This window comes from Pungitius pungitius, unplaced genomic scaffold, assembly GCF_949316345.1.
Source record: "Pungitius pungitius unplaced genomic scaffold, fPunPun2.1 scaffold_36, whole genome shotgun sequence".
NCBI classification, from domain to species: Eukaryota; Metazoa; Chordata; class Actinopteri; order Perciformes; family Gasterosteidae; genus Pungitius; species Pungitius pungitius.
This window is the reverse complement of record NW_026909856.1, coordinates 373,933-389,843: the sequence shown is the minus strand read 5'-3', so window position 1 is coordinate 389,843 and position 15,911 is coordinate 373,933. Positions and strand designations below refer to the sequence as shown.

At 44.9% G+C, this 15,911-nt stretch overlaps 33 non-coding genes and 1 pseudogene across 33 annotated transcripts; all 34 read right to left on the bottom strand.

Moving 5' to 3' along the window:
• Positions 1 to 136: 136 nt before the first annotated feature.
• On the bottom strand, positions 137 to 255 carry LOC134116026 (5S ribosomal RNA). The gene has a single exon (XR_009948376.1). It is a non-coding gene; the product is annotated as a 5S ribosomal RNA (ribosomal RNA).
• Positions 256 to 594: 339 nt separating this feature from the next.
• Positions 595 to 713, bottom strand: LOC134115453 (5S ribosomal RNA). Its single transcript, XR_009947815.1, has one exon. It is a non-coding gene; the product is annotated as a 5S ribosomal RNA (ribosomal RNA).
• Positions 714 to 1,057: 344 nt separating this feature from the next.
• LOC134115451 (5S ribosomal RNA) lies at positions 1,058 to 1,176 on the bottom strand. The gene has a single exon (XR_009947813.1). It is a non-coding gene; the product is annotated as a 5S ribosomal RNA (ribosomal RNA).
• Positions 1,177 to 1,520: 344 nt separating this feature from the next.
• On the bottom strand, positions 1,521 to 1,639 carry LOC134116025 (5S ribosomal RNA). The gene has a single exon (XR_009948375.1). It is a non-coding gene; the product is annotated as a 5S ribosomal RNA (ribosomal RNA).
• Positions 1,640 to 1,978: 339 nt separating this feature from the next.
• Positions 1,979 to 2,097, bottom strand: LOC134115539 (5S ribosomal RNA). The gene has a single exon (XR_009947902.1). It is a non-coding gene; the product is annotated as a 5S ribosomal RNA (ribosomal RNA).
• Positions 2,098 to 2,441: 344 nt separating this feature from the next.
• LOC134116024 (5S ribosomal RNA) lies at positions 2,442 to 2,560 on the bottom strand. Its single transcript, XR_009948374.1, has one exon. It is a non-coding gene; the product is annotated as a 5S ribosomal RNA (ribosomal RNA).
• Positions 2,561 to 2,899: 339 nt separating this feature from the next.
• Positions 2,900 to 3,018, bottom strand: LOC134115450 (5S ribosomal RNA). Its single transcript, XR_009947812.1, has one exon. It is a non-coding gene; the product is annotated as a 5S ribosomal RNA (ribosomal RNA).
• A 344-nt stretch (positions 3,019 to 3,362) lies between these two features.
• On the bottom strand, positions 3,363 to 3,481 carry LOC134115449 (5S ribosomal RNA). The gene has a single exon (XR_009947811.1). It is a non-coding gene; the product is annotated as a 5S ribosomal RNA (ribosomal RNA).
• Positions 3,482 to 3,825: 344 nt separating this feature from the next.
• On the bottom strand, positions 3,826 to 3,944 carry LOC134115717 (5S ribosomal RNA). Its single transcript, XR_009948080.1, has one exon. It is a non-coding gene; the product is annotated as a 5S ribosomal RNA (ribosomal RNA).
• Positions 3,945 to 4,337: 393 nt separating this feature from the next.
• Positions 4,338 to 4,456, bottom strand: LOC134116023 (5S ribosomal RNA). The gene has a single exon (XR_009948373.1). It is a non-coding gene; the product is annotated as a 5S ribosomal RNA (ribosomal RNA).
• Positions 4,457 to 4,795: 339 nt separating this feature from the next.
• On the bottom strand, positions 4,796 to 4,914 carry LOC134115448 (5S ribosomal RNA). Its single transcript, XR_009947810.1, has one exon. It is a non-coding gene; the product is annotated as a 5S ribosomal RNA (ribosomal RNA).
• Positions 4,915 to 5,258: 344 nt separating this feature from the next.
• Positions 5,259 to 5,377, bottom strand: LOC134116021 (5S ribosomal RNA). Its single transcript, XR_009948371.1, has one exon. It is a non-coding gene; the product is annotated as a 5S ribosomal RNA (ribosomal RNA).
• A 339-nt stretch (positions 5,378 to 5,716) lies between these two features.
• LOC134115447 (5S ribosomal RNA) lies at positions 5,717 to 5,835 on the bottom strand. The gene has a single exon (XR_009947809.1). It is a non-coding gene; the product is annotated as a 5S ribosomal RNA (ribosomal RNA).
• A 344-nt stretch (positions 5,836 to 6,179) lies between these two features.
• On the bottom strand, positions 6,180 to 6,298 carry LOC134116020 (5S ribosomal RNA). The gene has a single exon (XR_009948370.1). It is a non-coding gene; the product is annotated as a 5S ribosomal RNA (ribosomal RNA).
• A 339-nt stretch (positions 6,299 to 6,637) lies between these two features.
• On the bottom strand, positions 6,638 to 6,756 carry LOC134115446 (5S ribosomal RNA). Its single transcript, XR_009947808.1, has one exon. It is a non-coding gene; the product is annotated as a 5S ribosomal RNA (ribosomal RNA).
• A 344-nt stretch (positions 6,757 to 7,100) lies between these two features.
• On the bottom strand, positions 7,101 to 7,219 carry LOC134116019 (5S ribosomal RNA). The gene has a single exon (XR_009948369.1). It is a non-coding gene; the product is annotated as a 5S ribosomal RNA (ribosomal RNA).
• A 339-nt stretch (positions 7,220 to 7,558) lies between these two features.
• LOC134115699 (5S ribosomal RNA) lies at positions 7,559 to 7,677 on the bottom strand. Its single transcript, XR_009948061.1, has one exon. It is a non-coding gene; the product is annotated as a 5S ribosomal RNA (ribosomal RNA).
• A 344-nt stretch (positions 7,678 to 8,021) lies between these two features.
• Positions 8,022 to 8,140, bottom strand: LOC134116018 (5S ribosomal RNA). Its single transcript, XR_009948368.1, has one exon. It is a non-coding gene; the product is annotated as a 5S ribosomal RNA (ribosomal RNA).
• A 339-nt stretch (positions 8,141 to 8,479) lies between these two features.
• On the bottom strand, positions 8,480 to 8,598 carry LOC134115698 (5S ribosomal RNA). Its single transcript, XR_009948060.1, has one exon. It is a non-coding gene; the product is annotated as a 5S ribosomal RNA (ribosomal RNA).
• A 393-nt stretch (positions 8,599 to 8,991) lies between these two features.
• On the bottom strand, positions 8,992 to 9,110 carry LOC134116017 (5S ribosomal RNA). Its single transcript, XR_009948367.1, has one exon. It is a non-coding gene; the product is annotated as a 5S ribosomal RNA (ribosomal RNA).
• Positions 9,111 to 9,449: 339 nt separating this feature from the next.
• On the bottom strand, positions 9,450 to 9,568 carry LOC134115445 (5S ribosomal RNA). Its single transcript, XR_009947807.1, has one exon. It is a non-coding gene; the product is annotated as a 5S ribosomal RNA (ribosomal RNA).
• A 344-nt stretch (positions 9,569 to 9,912) lies between these two features.
• On the bottom strand, positions 9,913 to 10,031 carry LOC134116015 (5S ribosomal RNA). The gene has a single exon (XR_009948365.1). It is a non-coding gene; the product is annotated as a 5S ribosomal RNA (ribosomal RNA).
• Positions 10,032 to 10,370: 339 nt separating this feature from the next.
• Positions 10,371 to 10,489, bottom strand: LOC134115444 (5S ribosomal RNA). Its single transcript, XR_009947806.1, has one exon. It is a non-coding gene; the product is annotated as a 5S ribosomal RNA (ribosomal RNA).
• Positions 10,490 to 10,833: 344 nt separating this feature from the next.
• LOC134116014 (5S ribosomal RNA) lies at positions 10,834 to 10,952 on the bottom strand. Its single transcript, XR_009948364.1, has one exon. It is a non-coding gene; the product is annotated as a 5S ribosomal RNA (ribosomal RNA).
• A 339-nt stretch (positions 10,953 to 11,291) lies between these two features.
• On the bottom strand, positions 11,292 to 11,410 carry LOC134115696 (5S ribosomal RNA). Its single transcript, XR_009948058.1, has one exon. It is a non-coding gene; the product is annotated as a 5S ribosomal RNA (ribosomal RNA).
• Positions 11,411 to 11,803: 393 nt separating this feature from the next.
• LOC134116013 (5S ribosomal RNA) lies at positions 11,804 to 11,922 on the bottom strand. The gene has a single exon (XR_009948363.1). It is a non-coding gene; the product is annotated as a 5S ribosomal RNA (ribosomal RNA).
• Positions 11,923 to 12,261: 339 nt separating this feature from the next.
• Positions 12,262 to 12,380, bottom strand: LOC134115443 (5S ribosomal RNA). The gene has a single exon (XR_009947805.1). It is a non-coding gene; the product is annotated as a 5S ribosomal RNA (ribosomal RNA).
• A 344-nt stretch (positions 12,381 to 12,724) lies between these two features.
• Positions 12,725 to 12,843, bottom strand: LOC134116012 (5S ribosomal RNA). Its single transcript, XR_009948362.1, has one exon. It is a non-coding gene; the product is annotated as a 5S ribosomal RNA (ribosomal RNA).
• Positions 12,844 to 13,182: 339 nt separating this feature from the next.
• On the bottom strand, positions 13,183 to 13,301 carry LOC134115442 (5S ribosomal RNA). The gene has a single exon (XR_009947804.1). It is a non-coding gene; the product is annotated as a 5S ribosomal RNA (ribosomal RNA).
• Positions 13,302 to 13,645: 344 nt separating this feature from the next.
• LOC134116011 (5S ribosomal RNA) lies at positions 13,646 to 13,764 on the bottom strand. The gene has a single exon (XR_009948361.1). It is a non-coding gene; the product is annotated as a 5S ribosomal RNA (ribosomal RNA).
• A 339-nt stretch (positions 13,765 to 14,103) lies between these two features.
• Positions 14,104 to 14,222, bottom strand: LOC134115736 (5S ribosomal RNA; annotated as a pseudogene).
• Positions 14,223 to 14,615: 393 nt separating this feature from the next.
• Positions 14,616 to 14,734, bottom strand: LOC134116010 (5S ribosomal RNA). The gene has a single exon (XR_009948360.1). It is a non-coding gene; the product is annotated as a 5S ribosomal RNA (ribosomal RNA).
• A 339-nt stretch (positions 14,735 to 15,073) lies between these two features.
• On the bottom strand, positions 15,074 to 15,192 carry LOC134115440 (5S ribosomal RNA). The gene has a single exon (XR_009947802.1). It is a non-coding gene; the product is annotated as a 5S ribosomal RNA (ribosomal RNA).
• A 344-nt stretch (positions 15,193 to 15,536) lies between these two features.
• On the bottom strand, positions 15,537 to 15,655 carry LOC134116009 (5S ribosomal RNA). The gene has a single exon (XR_009948359.1). It is a non-coding gene; the product is annotated as a 5S ribosomal RNA (ribosomal RNA).
• Between the last annotated feature and the right edge of the window lie 256 nt (positions 15,656 to 15,911).

The following is a 15,911-nucleotide window of genomic DNA, read 5'->3' as shown; positions in this document are numbered from 1 at the left end:
ATGTTGACCAACACTAATTTAGCAATCATGAAACGGAATCATTTTGGATAATATTGTCTAATTTCCTTTCATATCCAACGTTAAAACAGGTGTACAATCTGCGGCGCTCGGCGGCTTTCGGAGAGAGAAGTGAAAAAGCTTACGGCACCTGGGATTCCCAGGCGGTCTTCCATCCAGGTACTAACCAGGCCCTGCTCTGCTTAGCTTCCGAGATCAGACGAGATCGGGCGGAACCAGAGAGGTATGGCCGTAAGCTGCTTTTTATCTTTTTCCTAATCCTTTATAATGCGTCAATGAATTATGACACGCCAGCCGTTGGCATCTTTGTGTGGGTTAAATAAGGGTATGCAAAGAAGGCTGTGACATCCCATGCCGAAAATTGGATGGACTAGAGAAGACCCGCCCAGGAGTCCCAGCCAATCGGTGAATGGCCATTGCAGTCCCCGCCACCTCAAATGGCCTGACGATGGTACGGACGTAAGCCACCTTTCATCTTCTTCCTATTGCATCTCTTCTACCATGTGAAATTTTTTTTACAATTGTGTAGGTGTACAATTTACGGCGCTGGGCGGCTTTCGGAGAGAGAAGTGAAAAAGCTTACGGCACCTGGGATTCCCAGGCGGTCTTCCATCCAGGTACTAACCAGGCCCTGCTCTGCTTAGCTTCCGAGATCAGACGAGATCGGGCGGAACCAGAGAGGTATGGACGTAAGCTGCTTTTCATCTTTTTCCTAATCCTTTAAAACGTGTCAAAGATAATCAGAAGTTTCTTTTTCTAAAATTGAAGCAGTTGTTAGCATTGGCAAGAGAGGTTCCTAAAGCCTGAAGGTAACTTTACTTTTCTTCACTGGCAATTCTAACATGTTGGGTTAGCACCTGTATTTCAACGGCTAAATTACAAACAACAGTATGCCAATCGTAAATGTTGACCAACACTAATTTAGCAATCATGAAACGGAATCATTTTGGATAATATTGTCTAATTTCCTTTCATATCCAACGTTAAAACAGGTGTACAATCTGCGGCGCTCGGCGGCTTTCGGAGAGAGAAGTGAAAAAGCTTACGGCACCTGGGATTCCCAGGCGGTCTTCCATCCAGGTACTAACCAGGCCCTGCTCTGCTTAGCTTCCGAGATCAGACGAGATCGGGCGGAACCAGAGAGGTATGGACGTAAGCTGCTTTTCATCTTTTTCCTAATCCTTTAAAACGTGTCAAAGATAATCAGAAGTTTCTTTTTCTAAAATTGAAGCAGTTCTTAGCATTGGCAAGAGAGGTTCCTAAAGCCTGAAGGTAACTTTACTTTTCTTCACTGGCAATTCTAACATGTTGGGTTAGCACCTGTATTTCAACGGCTAAATTACAAACAACAGTATGCCAATCGTAAATGTTGACCAACACTAATTTAGCAATCATGAAACGGAATCATTTTGGATAATATTGTCTAATTTCCTTTCATATCCAACGTTAAAACAGGTGTACAATCTGCGGCGCTCGGCGGCTTTCGGAGAGAGAAGTGAAAAAGCTTACGGCACCTGGGATTCCCAGGCGGTCTTCCATCCAGGTACTAACCAGGCCCTGCTCTGCTTAGCTTCCGAGATCAGACGAGATCGGGCGGAACCAGAGAGGTATGGCCGTAAGCTGCTTTTTATCTTTTTCCTAATCCTTTATAATGCGTCAATGAATTATGACACGCCTGCCGTCGGCATCTTTGTGTGGGTTAAATAAGGGTATGCAAAGAAGGCTGTGACATCCCATGCCGAAAATTGGATGGACTAGAGAAGACCCGCCCAGGAGTCCCAGCCAATCGGTGAATGGCCATTGCAGTCCCCGCCACCTCAAATGGCCTGACGATGGTATGGACGTAAGCCACCTTTCATCTTCTTCCTATTGCATCTCTTCTACAATGTGAATTTTTTTTTACAATTGTGTAGGTGTACAATCTACGGCGCTGGGCGGCTTTCAGAGAGAGAAGTGAAAAAGCTTACAGCACCTGGGATTCCCAGGCGGTCTTCCATCCAGGTACTAACCAGGCCCTGCTCTGCTTAGCTTCCGAGATCAGACGAGATCGGGCGGAACCAGAGAGGTATGGACGTAAGCTGCTTTTCATCTTTTTCCTAATCCTTTAAAACGTGTCAAAGATAATCAGAAGTTTCTTTTTCTAAAATTGAAGCAGTTCTTAGCATTGGCAAGAGAGGTTCCTAAAGCCTGAAGGTAACTTTACTTTTCTTCACTGGCAATTCTAACATGTTGGGTTAGCACCTGTATTTCAACGGCTAAATTACAAACAACAGTATGCCAATCGTAAATGTTGATCAACACTAATTTAGCAATCATGAAACGGAATCATTTTGGATAATATTGTCTAATTTCCTTTCATATCCAACGTTAAAACAGGTGTACAATCTGCGGCGCTCGGCGGCTTTCGGAGAGAGAAGTGAAAAAGCTTACGGCACCTGGGATTCCCAGGCGGTCTTCCATCCAGGTACTAACCAGGCCCTGCTCTGCTTAGCTTCCGAGATCAGACGAGATCGGGCGGAACCAGAGAGGTATGGCCGTAAGCTGCTTTTTATCTTTTTCCTAATCCTTTATAATGCGTCAATGAATTATGACACGCCTGCCGTTGGCATCTTTGTGTGGGTTAAATAAGGGTATGCAAAGAAGGCTGTGACATCCCATGCCGAAAATTGGATGGACTAGAGAAGACCCGCCCAGGAGTCCCAGCCAATCGGTGAATGGCCATTGCAGTCCCCGCCACCTCAAATGGCCTGACGATGGTATGGACGTAAGCCACCTTTCATCTTCTTCCTATTGCATCTCTTCTACAATGTGAAATTTTTTTTACAATTGTGTAGGTGTACAATCTACGGCGCTGGGCGGCTTTCAGAGAGAGAAGTGAAAAAGCTTACGGCACCTGGGATTCCCAGGCGGTCTTCCATCCAGGTACTAACCAGGCCCTGCTCTGCTTAGCTTCCGAGATCAGACGAGATCGGGCGGAACCAGAGAGGTATGGACGTAAGCTGCTTTTCATCTTTTTCCTAATCCTTTAAAACGTGTCAAAGATAATCAGAAGTTTCTTTTTCTAAAATTGAAGCAGTTCTTAGCATTGGCAAGAGAGGTTCCTAAAGCCTGAAGGTAACTTTACTTTTCTTCACTGGCAATTCTAACATGTTGGGTTAGCACCTGTATTTCAACGGCTAAATTACAAACAACAGTATGCCAATCGTAAATGTTGATCAACACTAATTTAGCAATCATGAAACGGAATCATTTTGGATAATATTGTCTAATTTCCTTTCATATCCAACGTTAAAACAGGTGTACAATCTGCGGCGCTCGGCGGCTTTCGGAGAGAGAAGTGAAAAAGCTTACGGCACCTGGGATTCCCAGGCGGTCTTCCATCCAGGTACTAACCAGGCCCTGCTCTGCTTAGCTTCCGAGATCAGACGAGATCGGGCGGAACCAGAGAGGTATGGACGTAAGCTGCTTTTCATCTTTTTCCTAATCCTTTAAAACGTGTCAAAGATAATCAGAAGTTTCTTTTTCTAAAATTGAAGCAGTTCTTAGCATTGGCAAGAGAGGTTCCTAAAGCCTGAAGGTAACTTTACTTTTCTTCACTGGCAATTCTAACATGTTGGGTTAGCACCTGTATTTCAACGGCTAAATTACAAACAACAGTATGCCAATCGTAAATGTTGACCAACACTAATTTAGCAATCATGAAACGGAATCATTTTGGATAATATTGTCTAATTTCCTTTCATATCCAACGTTAAAACAGGTGTACAATCTGCGGCGCTCGGCGGCTTTCGGAGAGAGAAGTGAAAAAGCTTACGGCACCTGAGATTCCCAGGCGGTCTTCCATCCAGGTACTAACCAGGCCCTGCTCTACTTAGCTTCCGAGATCAGACGAGATCGGGCGGAACCAGAGAGGTATGGACGTAAGCTGCTTTTCATCTTTTTCCTAATCCTTTAAAACGTGTCAAAGATAATCAGAAGTTTCTTTTTCTAAAATTGAAGCAGTTCTTAGCATTGGCAAGAGAGGTTCCTAAAGCCTGAAGGTAACTTTACTTTTCTTCACTGGCAATTCTAACATGTTGGGTTAGCACCTGTATTTCAACGGCTAAATTACAAACAACAGTATGCCAATCGTAAATGTTGACCAACACTAATTTAGCAATCATGAAACGGAATCATTTTGGATAATATTGTCTAATTTCCTTTCATATCCAACGTTAAAACAACACTAAACATGCATCTCTTCAACAATGTGATATACTTTTTGTAATTTGTAGGTGTACAATCTGCGGCGCTCTGCAGCTTTCAGAGAGAAGTGAAAAAGCTTACGGCACCTGGGATTCCCAGGCGGTCTTCCATCCAGGTACTAACCAGGCCCTGCTCTGCTTAGCTTCCGAGATCAGACGAGATCGGGCGGAACCAGAGAGGTATGGCCGTAAGCTGCTTTTTATCTTTTTCCTAATCCTTTATAATGCGTCAATGAATTATGACACGCCAGCCGTTGGCATCTTTGTGTGGGTTAAATAAGGGTATGCAAAGAAGGCTGTGACATCCCATGCCGAAAATTGGATGGACTAGAGAAGACCCGCCCAGGAGTCCCAGCCAATCGGTGAATGGCCATTGCAGTCCCCGCCACCTCAAATGGCCTGACGATGGTATGGACGTAAGCCACCTTTCATCTTCTTCCTATTGCATCTCTTCTACAATGTGAAATTTTTTTTACAATTGTGTAGGTGTACAATTTACGGCGCTGGGCGGCTTTCAGAGAGAGAAGTGAAAAAGCTTACGGCACCTGGGATTCCCAGGCGGTCTTCCATCCAGGTACTAACCAGGCCCTGCTCTGCTTAGCTTCCGAGATCAGACGAGATCGGGCGGAACCAGAGAGGTATGGACGTAAGCTGCTTTTCATCTTTTTCCTAATCCTTTAAAACGTGTCAAAGATAATCAGAAGTTTCTTTTTCTAAAATTAAAGCAGTTCTTAGCATTGGCAAGAGAGGTTCCTAAAGCCTGAAGGTAACTTTACTTTTCTTCACTGGCAATTCTAACATGTTGGGTTAGCACCTGTATTTCAACGGCTAAATTACAAACAACAGTATGCCAATCGTAAATGTTGACCAACACTAATTTAGCAATCATGAAACGGAATCATTTTGGATAATATTGTCTAATTTCCTTTCATATCCAACGTTAAAACAGGTGTACAATCTGCGGCGCTCGGCGGCTTTCGGAGAGAGAAGTGAAAAAGCTTACGGCACCTGGGATTCCCAGGCGGTCTTCCATCCAGGTACTAACCAGGCCCTGCTCTGCTTAGCTTCCGAGATCAGACGAGATCGGGCGGAACCAGAGAGGTATGGCCGTAAGCTGCTTTTTATCTTTTTCCTAATCCTTTATAATGCGTCAATGAATTATGACACGCCAGCCGTTGGCATCTTTGTGTGGGTTAAATAAGGGTATGCAAAGAAGGCTGTGACATCCCATGCCGAAAATTGGATGGACTAGAGAAGACCCGCCCAGGAGTCCCAGCCAATCGGTGAATGGCCATTGCAGTCCCCGCCACCTCAAATGGCCTGACGATGGTACGGACGTAAGCCACCTTTCATCTTCTTCCTATTGCATCTCTTCTACAATGTGAAATTTTTTTTACAATTGTGTAGGTGTACAATTTACGGCGCTGGGCGGCTTTCAGAGAGAGAAGTGAAAAAGCTTACGGCACCTGGGATTCCCAGGCGGTCTTCCATCCAGGTACTAACCAGGCCCTGCTCTGCTTAGCTTCCGAGATCAGACGAGATCGGGCGGAACCAGAGAGGTATGGACGTAAGCTGTTTTTCATCTTTTTCCTAATCCTTTAAAACGTGTCAAAGATAATCAGAAGTTTCTTTTTCTAAAATTAAAGCAGTTCTTAGCATTGGCAAGAGAGGTTCCTAAAGCCTGAAGGTAACTTTACTTTTCTTCACTGGCAATTCTAACATGTTGGGTTAGCACCTGTATTTCAACGGCTAAATTACAAACAACAGTATGCCAATCGTAAATGTTGACCAACACTAATTTAGCAATCATGAAACGGAATCATTTTGGATAATATTGTCTAATTTCCTTTCATATCCAACGTTAAAACAGGTGTACAATCTGCGGCGCTCGGCGGCTTTCGGAGAGAGAAGTGAAAAAGCTTACGGCACCTGGGATTCCCAGGCGGTCTTCCATCCAGGTACTAACCAGGCCCTGCTCTGCTTAGCTTCCGAGATCAGACGAGATCGGGCGGAACCAGAGAGGTATGGCCGTAAGCTGCTTTTTATCTTTTTCCTAATCCTTTATAATGCGTCAATGAATTATGACACGCCAGCCGTTGGCATCTTTGTGTGGGTTAAATAAGGGTATGCAAAGAAGGCTGTGACATCCCATGCCGAAAATTGGATGGACTAGAGAAGACCCGCCCAGGAGTCCCAGCCAATCGGTGAATGGCCATTGCAGTCCCCGCCACCTCAAATGGCCTGACGATGGTACGGACGTAAGCCACCTTTCATCTTCTTCCTATTGCATCTCTTCTACAATGTGAAATTTTTTTTACAATTGTGTAGGTGTACAATTTACGGCGCTGGGCGGCTTTCAGAGAGAGAAGTGAAAAAGCTTACGGCACCTGGGATTCCCAGGCGGTCTTCCATCCAGGTACTAACCAGGCCCTGCTCTGCTTAGCTTCCGAGATCAGACGAGATCGGGCGGAACCAGAGAGGTATGGACGTAAGCTGCTTTTCATCTTTTTCCTAATCCTTTAAAACGTGTCAAAGATAATCAGAAGTTTCTTTTTCTAAAATTAAAGCAGTTCTTAGCATTGGCAAGAGAGGTTCCTAAAGCCTGAAGGTAACTTTACTTTTCTTCACTGGCAATTCTAACATGTTGGGTTAGCACCTGTATTTCAACGGCTAAATTACAAACAACAGTATGCCAATCGTAAATGTTGACCAACACTAATTTAGCAATCATGAAACGGAATCATTTTGGATAATATTGTCTAATTTCCTTTCATATCCAACGTTAAAACAGGTGTACAATCTGCGGCGCTCGGCGGCTTTCGGAGAGAGAAGTGAAAAAGCTTACGGCACCTGGGATTCCCAGGCGGTCTTCCATCCAGGTACTAACCAGGCCCTGCTCTGCTTAGCTTCCGAGATCAGACGAGATCGGGCGGAACCAGAGAGGTATGGCCGTAAGCTGCTTTTTATCTTTTTCCTAATCCTTTATAATGCGTCAATGAATTATGACACGCCAGCCGTTGGCATCTTTGTGTGGGTTAAATAAGGGTATGCAAAGAAGGCTGTGACATCCCATGCCGAAAATTGGATGGACTAGAGAAGACCCGCCCAGGAGTCCCAGCCAATCGGTGAATGGCCATTGCAGTCCCCGCCACCTCAAATGGCCTGACGATGGTACGGACGTAAGCCACCTTTCATCTTCTTCCTATTGCATCTCTTCTACAATGTGAATTTTTTTTTACAATTGTGTAGGTGTACAATCTACGGCGCTGGGCGGCTTTCAGAGAGAGAAGTGAAAAAGCTTACGGCACCTGGGATTCCCAGGCGGTCTTCCATCCAGGTACTAACCAGGCCCTGCTCTGCTTAGCTTCCGAGAACAGACGAGATCGGGCGGAACCAGAGAGGTATGGACGTAAGCTGCTTTTCATCTTTTTCCTAATCCTTTAAAACGTGTCAAAGATAATCAGAAGTTTCTTTTTCTAAAATTGAAGCAGTTGTTAGCATTGGCAAGAGAGGTTCCTAAAGCCTGAAGGTAACTTTACTTTTCTTCACTGGCAATTCTAACATGTTGGGTTAGCACCTGTATATCAACGGCTAAATTACAAACAACAGTATGCCAATCGTAAATGTTGACCAACACTAATTTAGCAATCATGAAACGGAATCATTTTGGATAATATTGTCTAATTTCCTTTCATATCCAACGTTAAAACAGGTGTACAATCTGCGGCGCTCGGCGGCTTTCGGAGAGAGAAGTGAAAAAGCTTACGGCACCTGGGATTCCCAGGCGGTCTTCCATCCAGGTACTAACCAGGCCCTGCTCTGCTTAGCTTCCGAGATCAGACGAGATCGGGCGGAACCAGAGAGGTATGGCCGTAAGCTGCTTTTTATCTTTTTCCTAATCCTTTATAATGCGTCAATGAATTATGACACGCCAGCCGTTGGCATCTTTGTGTGGGTTAAATAAGGGTATGCAAAGAAGGCTGTGACATCCCATGCCGAAAATTGGATGGACTAGAGAAGACCCGCCCAGGAGTCCCAGCCAATCGGTGAATGGCCATTGCAGTCCCCGCCACCTCAAATGGCCTGACGATGGTACGGACGTAAGCCACCTTTCATCTTCTTCCTATTGCATCTCTTCTACAATGTGAATTTTTTTTTACAATTGTGTAGGTGTACAATCTACGGCGCTGGGCGGCTTTCAGAGAGAGAAGTGAAAAAGCTTACGGCACCTGGGATTCCCAGGCGGTCTTCCATCCAGGTACTAACCAGGCCCTGCTCTGCTTAGCTTCCGAGAACAGACGAGATCGGGCGGAACCAGAGAGGTATGGACGTAAGCTGCTTTTCATCTTTTTCCTAATCCTTTAAAACGTGTCAAAGATAATCAGAAGTTTCTTTTTCTAAAATTGAAGCAGTTGTTAGCATTGGCAAGAGAGGTTCCTAAAGCCTGAAGGTAACTTTACTTTTCTTCACTGGCAATTCTAACATGTTGGGTTAGCACCTGTATATCAACGGCTAAATTACAAACAACAGTATGCCAATCGTAAATGTTGACCAACACTAATTTAGCAATCATGAAACGGAATCATTTTGGATAATATTGTCTAATTTCCTTTCATATCCAACGTTAAAACAACACTAAACATGCATCTCTTCAACAATGTGATATACTTTTTGTAATTTGTAGGTGTACAATCTGCGGCGCTCTGCAGCTTTCAGAGAGAAGTGAAAAAGCTTACGGCACCTGGGATTCCCAGGCGGTCTTCCATCCAGGTACTAACCAGGCCCTGCTCTGCTTAGCTTCCGAGATCAGACGAGATCGGGCGGAACCAGAGAGGTATGGCCGTAAGCTGCTTTTTATCTTTTTCCTAATCCTTTATAATGCGTCAATGAATTATGACACGCCAGCCGTTGGCATCTTTGTGTGGGTTAAATAAGGGTATGCAAAGAAGGCTGTGACATCCCATGCCGAAAATTGGATGGACTAGAGAAGACCCGCCCAGGAGTCCCAGCCAATCGGTGAATGGCCATTGCAGTCCCCGCCACCTCAAATGGCCTGACGATGGTATGGACGTAAGCCACCTTTCATCTTCTTCCTATTGCATCTCTTCTACAATGTGAAATTTTTTTTACAATTGTGTAGGTGTACAATTTACGGCGCTGGGCGGCTTTCAGAGAGAGAAGTGAAAAAGCTTACGGCACCTGGGATTCCCAGGCGGTCTTCCATCCAGGTACTAACCAGGCCCTGCTCTGCTTAGCTTCCGAGATCAGACGAGATCGGGCGGAACCAGAGAGGTATGGACGTAAGCTGCTTTTCATCTTTTTCCTAATCCTTTAAAACGTGTCAAAGATAATCAGAAGTTTCTTTTTCTAAAATTAAAGCAGTTCTTAGCATTGGCAAGAGAGGTTCCTAAAGCCTGAAGGTAACTTTACTTTTCTTCACTGGCAATTCTAACATGTTGGGTTAGCACCTGTATTTCAACGGCTAAATTACAAACAACAGTATGCCAATCGTAAATGTTGACCAACACTAATTTAGCAATCATGAAACGGAATCATTTTGGATAATATTGTCTAATTTCCTTTCATATCCAACGTTAAAACAGGTGTACAATCTGCGGCGCTCGGCGGCTTTCGGAGAGAGAAGTGAAAAAGCTTACGGCACCTGGGATTCCCAGGCGGTCTTCCATCCAGGTACTAACCAGGCCCTGCTCTGCTTAGCTTCCGAGATCAGACGAGATCGGGCGGAACCAGAGAGGTATGGCCGTAAGCTGCTTTTTATCTTTTTCCTAATCCTTTATAATGCGTCAATGAATTATGACACGCCAGCCGTTGGCATCTTTGTGTGGGTTAAATAAGGGTATGCAAAGAAGGCTGTGACATCCCATGCCGAAAATTGGATGGACTAGAGAAGACCCGCCCAGGAGTCCCAGCCAATCGGTGAATGGCCATTGCAGTCCCCGCCACCTCAAATGGCCTGACGATGGTACGGACGTAAGCCACCTTTCATCTTCTTCCTATTGCATCTCTTCTACAATGTGAAATTTTTTTTACAATTGTGTAGGTGTACAATTTACGGCGCTGGGCGGCTTTCAGAGAGAGAAGTGAAAAAGCTTACGGCACCTGGGATTCCCAGGCGGTCTTCCATCCAGGTACTAACCAGGCCCTGCTCTGCTTAGCTTCCGAGATCAGACGAGATCGGGCGGAACCAGAGAGGTATGGACGTAAGCTGCTTTTCATCTTTTTCCTAATCCTTTAAAACGTGTCAAAGATAATCAGAAGTTTCTTTTTCTAAAATTAAAGCAGTTCTTAGCATTGGCAAGAGAGGTTCCTAAAGCCTGAAGGTAACTTTACTTTTCTTCACTGGCAATTCTAACATGTTGGGTTAGCACCTGTATTTCAACGGCTAAATTACAAACAACAGTATGCCAATCGTAAATGTTGACCAACACTAATTTAGCAATCATGAAACGGAATCATTTTGGATAATATTGTCTAATTTCCTTTCATATCCAACGTTAAAACAGGTGTACAATCTGCGGCGCTCGGCGGCTTTCGGAGAGAGAAGTGAAAAAGCTTACGGCACCTGGGATTCCCAGGCGGTCTTCCATCCAGGTACTAACCAGGCCCTGCTCTGCTTAGCTTCCGAGATCAGACGAGATCGGGCGGAACCAGAGAGGTATGGCCGTAAGCTGCTTTTTATCTTTTTCCTAATCCTTTATAATGCGTCAATGAATTATGACACGCCAGCCGTTGGCATCTTTGTGTGGGTTAAATAAGGGTATGCAAAGAAGGCTGTGACATCCCATGCCGAAAATTGGATGGACTAGAGAAGACCCGCCCAGGAGTCCCAGCCAATCGGTGAATGGCCATTGCAGTCCCCGCCACCTCAAATGGCCTGACGATGGTACGGACGTAAGCCACCTTTCATCTTCTTCCTATTGCATCTCTTCTACAATGTGAATTTTTTTTTACAATTGTGTAGGTGTACAATCTACGGCGCTGGGCGGCTTTCAGAGAGAGAAGTGAAAAAGCTTACGGCACCTGGGATTCCCAGGCGGTCTTCCATCCAGGTACTAACCAGGCCCTGCTCTGCTTAGCTTCCGAGAACAGACGAGATCGGGCGGAACCAGAGAGGTATGGACGTAAGCTGCTTTTCATCTTTTTCCTAATCCTTTAAAACGTGTCAAAGATAATCAGAAGTTTCTTTTTCTAAAATTGAAGCAGTTGTTAGCATTGGCAAGAGAGGTTCCTAAAGCCTGAAGGTAACTTTACTTTTCTTCACTGGCAATTCTAACATGTTGGGTTAGCACCTGTATATCAACGGCTAAATTACAAACAACAGTATGCCAATCGTAAATGTTGACCAACACTAATTTAGCAATCATGAAACGGAATCATTTTGGATAATATTGTCTAATTTCCTTTCATATCCAACGTTAAAACAACACTAAACATGCATCTCTTCAACAATGTGATATACTTTTTGTAATTTGTAGGTGTACAATCTGCGGCGCTCTGCAGCTTTCAGAGAGAAGTGAAAAAGCTTACGGCACCTGGGATTCCCAGGCGGTCTTCCATCCAGGTACTAACCAGGCCCTGCTCTGCTTAGCTTCCGAGATCAGACGAGATCGGGCGGAACCAGAGAGGTATGGCCGTAAGCTGCTTTTTATCTTTTTCCTAATCCTTTATAATGCGTCAATGAATTATGACACGCCAGCCGTTGGCATCTTTGTGTGGGTTAAATAAGGGTATGCAAAGAAGGCTGTGACATCCCATGCCGAAAATTGGATGGACTAGAGAAGACCCGCCCAGGAGTCCCAGCCAATCGGTGAATGGCCATTGCAGTCCCCGCCACCTCAAATGGCCTGACGATGGTATGGACGTAAGCCACCTTTCATCTTCTTCCTATTGCATCTCTTCTACAATGTGAAATTTTTTTTACAATTGTGTAGGTGTACAATTTACGGCGCTGGGCGGCTTTCAGAGAGAGAAGTGAAAAAGCTTACGGCACCTGGGATTCCCAGGCGGTCTTCCATCCAGGTACTAACCAGGCCCTGCTCTGCTTAGCTTCCGAGATCAGACGAGATCGGGCGGAACCAGAGAGGTATGGACGTAAGCTGCTTTTCATCTTTTTCCTAATCCTTTAAAACGTGTCAAAGATAATCAGAAGTTTCTTTTTCTAAAATTAAAGCAGTTCTTAGCATTGGCAAGAGAGGTTCCTAAAGCCTGAAGGTAACTTTACTTTTCTTCACTGGCAATTCTAACATGTTGGGTTAGCACCTGTATTTCAACGGCTAAATTACAAACAACAGTATGCCAATCGTAAATGTTGACCAACACTAATTTAGCAATCATGAAACGGAATCATTTTGGATAATATTGTCTAATTTCCTTTCATATCCAACGTTAAAACAGGTGTACAATCTGCGGCGCTCGGCGGCTTTCGGAGAGAGAAGTGAAAAAGCTTACGGCACCTGGGATTCCCAGGCGGTCTTCCATCCAGGTACTAACCAGGCCCTGCTCTGCTTAGCTTCCGAGATCAGACGAGATCGGGCGGAACCAGAGAGGTATGGCCGTAAGCTGCTTTTTATCTTTTTCCTAATCCTTTATAATGCGTCAATGAATTATGACACGCCAGCCGTTGGCATCTTTGTGTGGGTTAAATAAGGGTATGCAAAGAAGGCTGTGACATCCCATGCCGAAAATTGGATGGACTAGAGAAGACCCGCCCAGGAGTCCCAGCCAATCGGTGAATGGCCATTGCAGTCCCCGCCACCTCAAATGGCCTGACGATGGTACGGACGTAAGCCACCTTTCATCTTCTTCCTATTGCATCTCTTCTACAATGTGAAATTTTTTTTACAATTGTGTAGGTGTACAATTTACGGCGCTGGGCGGCTTTCAGAGAGAGAAGTGAAAAAGCTTACGGCACCTGGGATTCCCAGGCGGTCTTCCATCCAGGTACTAACCAGGCCCTGCTCTGCTTAGCTTCCGAGATCAGACGAGATCGGGCGGAACCAGAGAGGTATGGACGTAAGCTGCTTTTCATCTTTTTCCTAATCCTTTAAAACGTGTCAAAGATAATCAGAAGTTTCTTTTTCTAAAATTAAAGCAGTTCTTAGCATTGGCAAGAGAGGTTCCTAAAGCCTGAAGGTAACTTTACTTTTCTTCACTGGCAATTCTAACATGTTGGGTTAGCACCTGTATTTCAACGGCTAAATTACAAACAACAGTATGCCAATCGTAAATGTTGACCAACACTAATTTAGCAATCATGAAACGGAATCATTTTGGATAATATTGTCTAATTTCCTTTCATATCCAACGTTAAAACAGGTGTACAATCTGCGGCGCTCGGCGGCTTTCGGAGAGAGAAGTGAAAAAGCTTACGGCACCTGGGATTCCCAGGCGGTCTTCCATCCAGGTACTAACCAGGCCCTGCTCTGCTTAGCTTCCGAGATCAGACGAGATCGGGCGGAACCAGAGAGGTATGGCCGTAAGCTGCTTTTTATCTTTTTCCTAATCCTTTATAATGCGTCAATGAATTATGACACGCCAGCCGTTGGCATCTTTGTGTGGGTTAAATAAGGGTATGCAAAGAAGGCTGTGACATCCCATGCCGAAAATTGGATGGACTAGAGAAGACCCGCCCAGGAGTCCCAGCCAATCGGTGAATGGCCATTGCAGTCCCCGCCACCTCAAATGGCCTGACGATGGTACGGACGTAAGCCACCTTTCATCTTCTTCCTATTGCATCTCTTCTACAATGTGAATTTTTTTTTACAATTGTGTAGGTGTACAATCTACGGCGCTGGGCGGCTTTCAGAGAGAGAAGTGAAAAAGCTTACGGCACCTGGGATTCCCAGGCGGTCTTCCATCCAGGTACTAACCAGGCCCTGCTCTGCTTAGCTTCCGAGAACAGTCGAGATCGGGCGGAACCAGAGAGGTATGGACGTAAGCTGCTTTTCATCTTTTTCCTAATCCTTTAAAACGTGTCAAAGATAATCAGAAGTTTCTTTTTCTAAAATTGAAGCAGTTGTTAGCATTGGCAAGAGAGGTTCCTAAAGCCTGAAGGTAACTTTACTTTTCTTCACTGGCAATTCTAACATGTTGGGTTAGCACCTGTATATCAACGGCTAAATTACAAACAACAGTATGCCAATCGTAAATGTTGACCAACACTAATTTAGCAATCATGAAACGGAATCATTTTGGATAATATTGTCTAATTTCCTTTCATATCCAACGTTAAAACAACACTAAACATGCATCTCTTCAACAATGTGATATACTTTTTGTAATTTGTAGGTGTACAATCTGCGGCGCTCTGCAGCTTTCAGAGAGAAGTGAAAAAGCTTACGGCACCTGGGATTCCCAGGCGGTCTTCCATCCAGGTACTAACCAGGCCCTGCTCTGCTTAGCTTCCGAGATCAGACGAGATCGGGCGGAACCAGAGAGGTATGGCCGTAAGCTGCTTTTTATCTTTTTCCTAATCCTTTATAATGCGTCAATGAATTATGACACGCCAGCCGTTGGCATCTTTGTGTGGGTTAAATAAGGGTATGCAAAGAAGGCTGTGACATCCCATGCCGAAAATTGGATGGACTAGAGAAGACCCGCCCAGGAGTCCCAGCCAATCGGTGAATGGCCATTGCAGTCCCCGCCACCTCAAATGGCCTGACGATGGTATGGACGTAAGCCACCTTTCATCTTCTTCCTATTGCATCTCTTCTACAATGTGAAATTTTTTTTACAATTGTGTAGGTGTACAATTTACGGCGCTGGGCGGCTTTCAGAGAGAGAAGTGAAAAAGCTTACGGCACCTGGGATTCCCAGGCGGTCTTCCATCCAGGTACTAACCAGGCCCTGCTCTGCTTAGCTTCCGAGATCAGACGAGATCGGGCGGAACCAGAGAGGTATGGACGTAAGCTGCTTTTCATCTTTTTCCTAATCCTTTAAAACGTGTCAAAGATAATCAGAAGTTTCTTTTTCTAAAATTAAAGCAGTTCTTAGCATTGGCAAGAGAGGTTCCTAAAGCCTGAAGGTAACTTTACTTTTCTTCACTGGCAATTCTAACATGTTGGGTTAGCACCTGTATTTCAACGGCTAAATTACAAACAACAGTATGCCAATCGTAAATGTTGACCAACACTAATTTAGCAATCATGAAACGGAATCATTTTGGATAATATTGTCTAATTTCCTTTCATATCCAACGTTAAAACAGGTGTACAATCTGCGGCGCTCGGCGGCTTTCGGAGAGAGAAGTGAAAAAGCTTACGGCACCTGGGATTCCCAGGCGGTCTTCCATCCAGGTACTAACCAGGCCCTGCTCTGCTTAGCTTCCGAGATCAGACGAGATCGGGCGGAACCAGAGAGGTATGGCCGTAAGCTGCTTTTTATCTTTTTCCTAATCCTTTATAATGCGTCAATGAATTATGACACGCCAGCCGTTGGCATCTTTGTGTGGGTTAAATAAGGGTATGCAAAGAAGGCTGTGACATCCCATGCCGAAAATTGGATGGACTAGAGAAGACCCGCCCAGGAGTCCCAGCCAATCGGTGAATGGCCATTGCAGTCCCCGCCACCTCAAATGGCCTGACGATGGTACGGACGTAAGCCACCTTTCATCTTCTTCCTATTGCATCT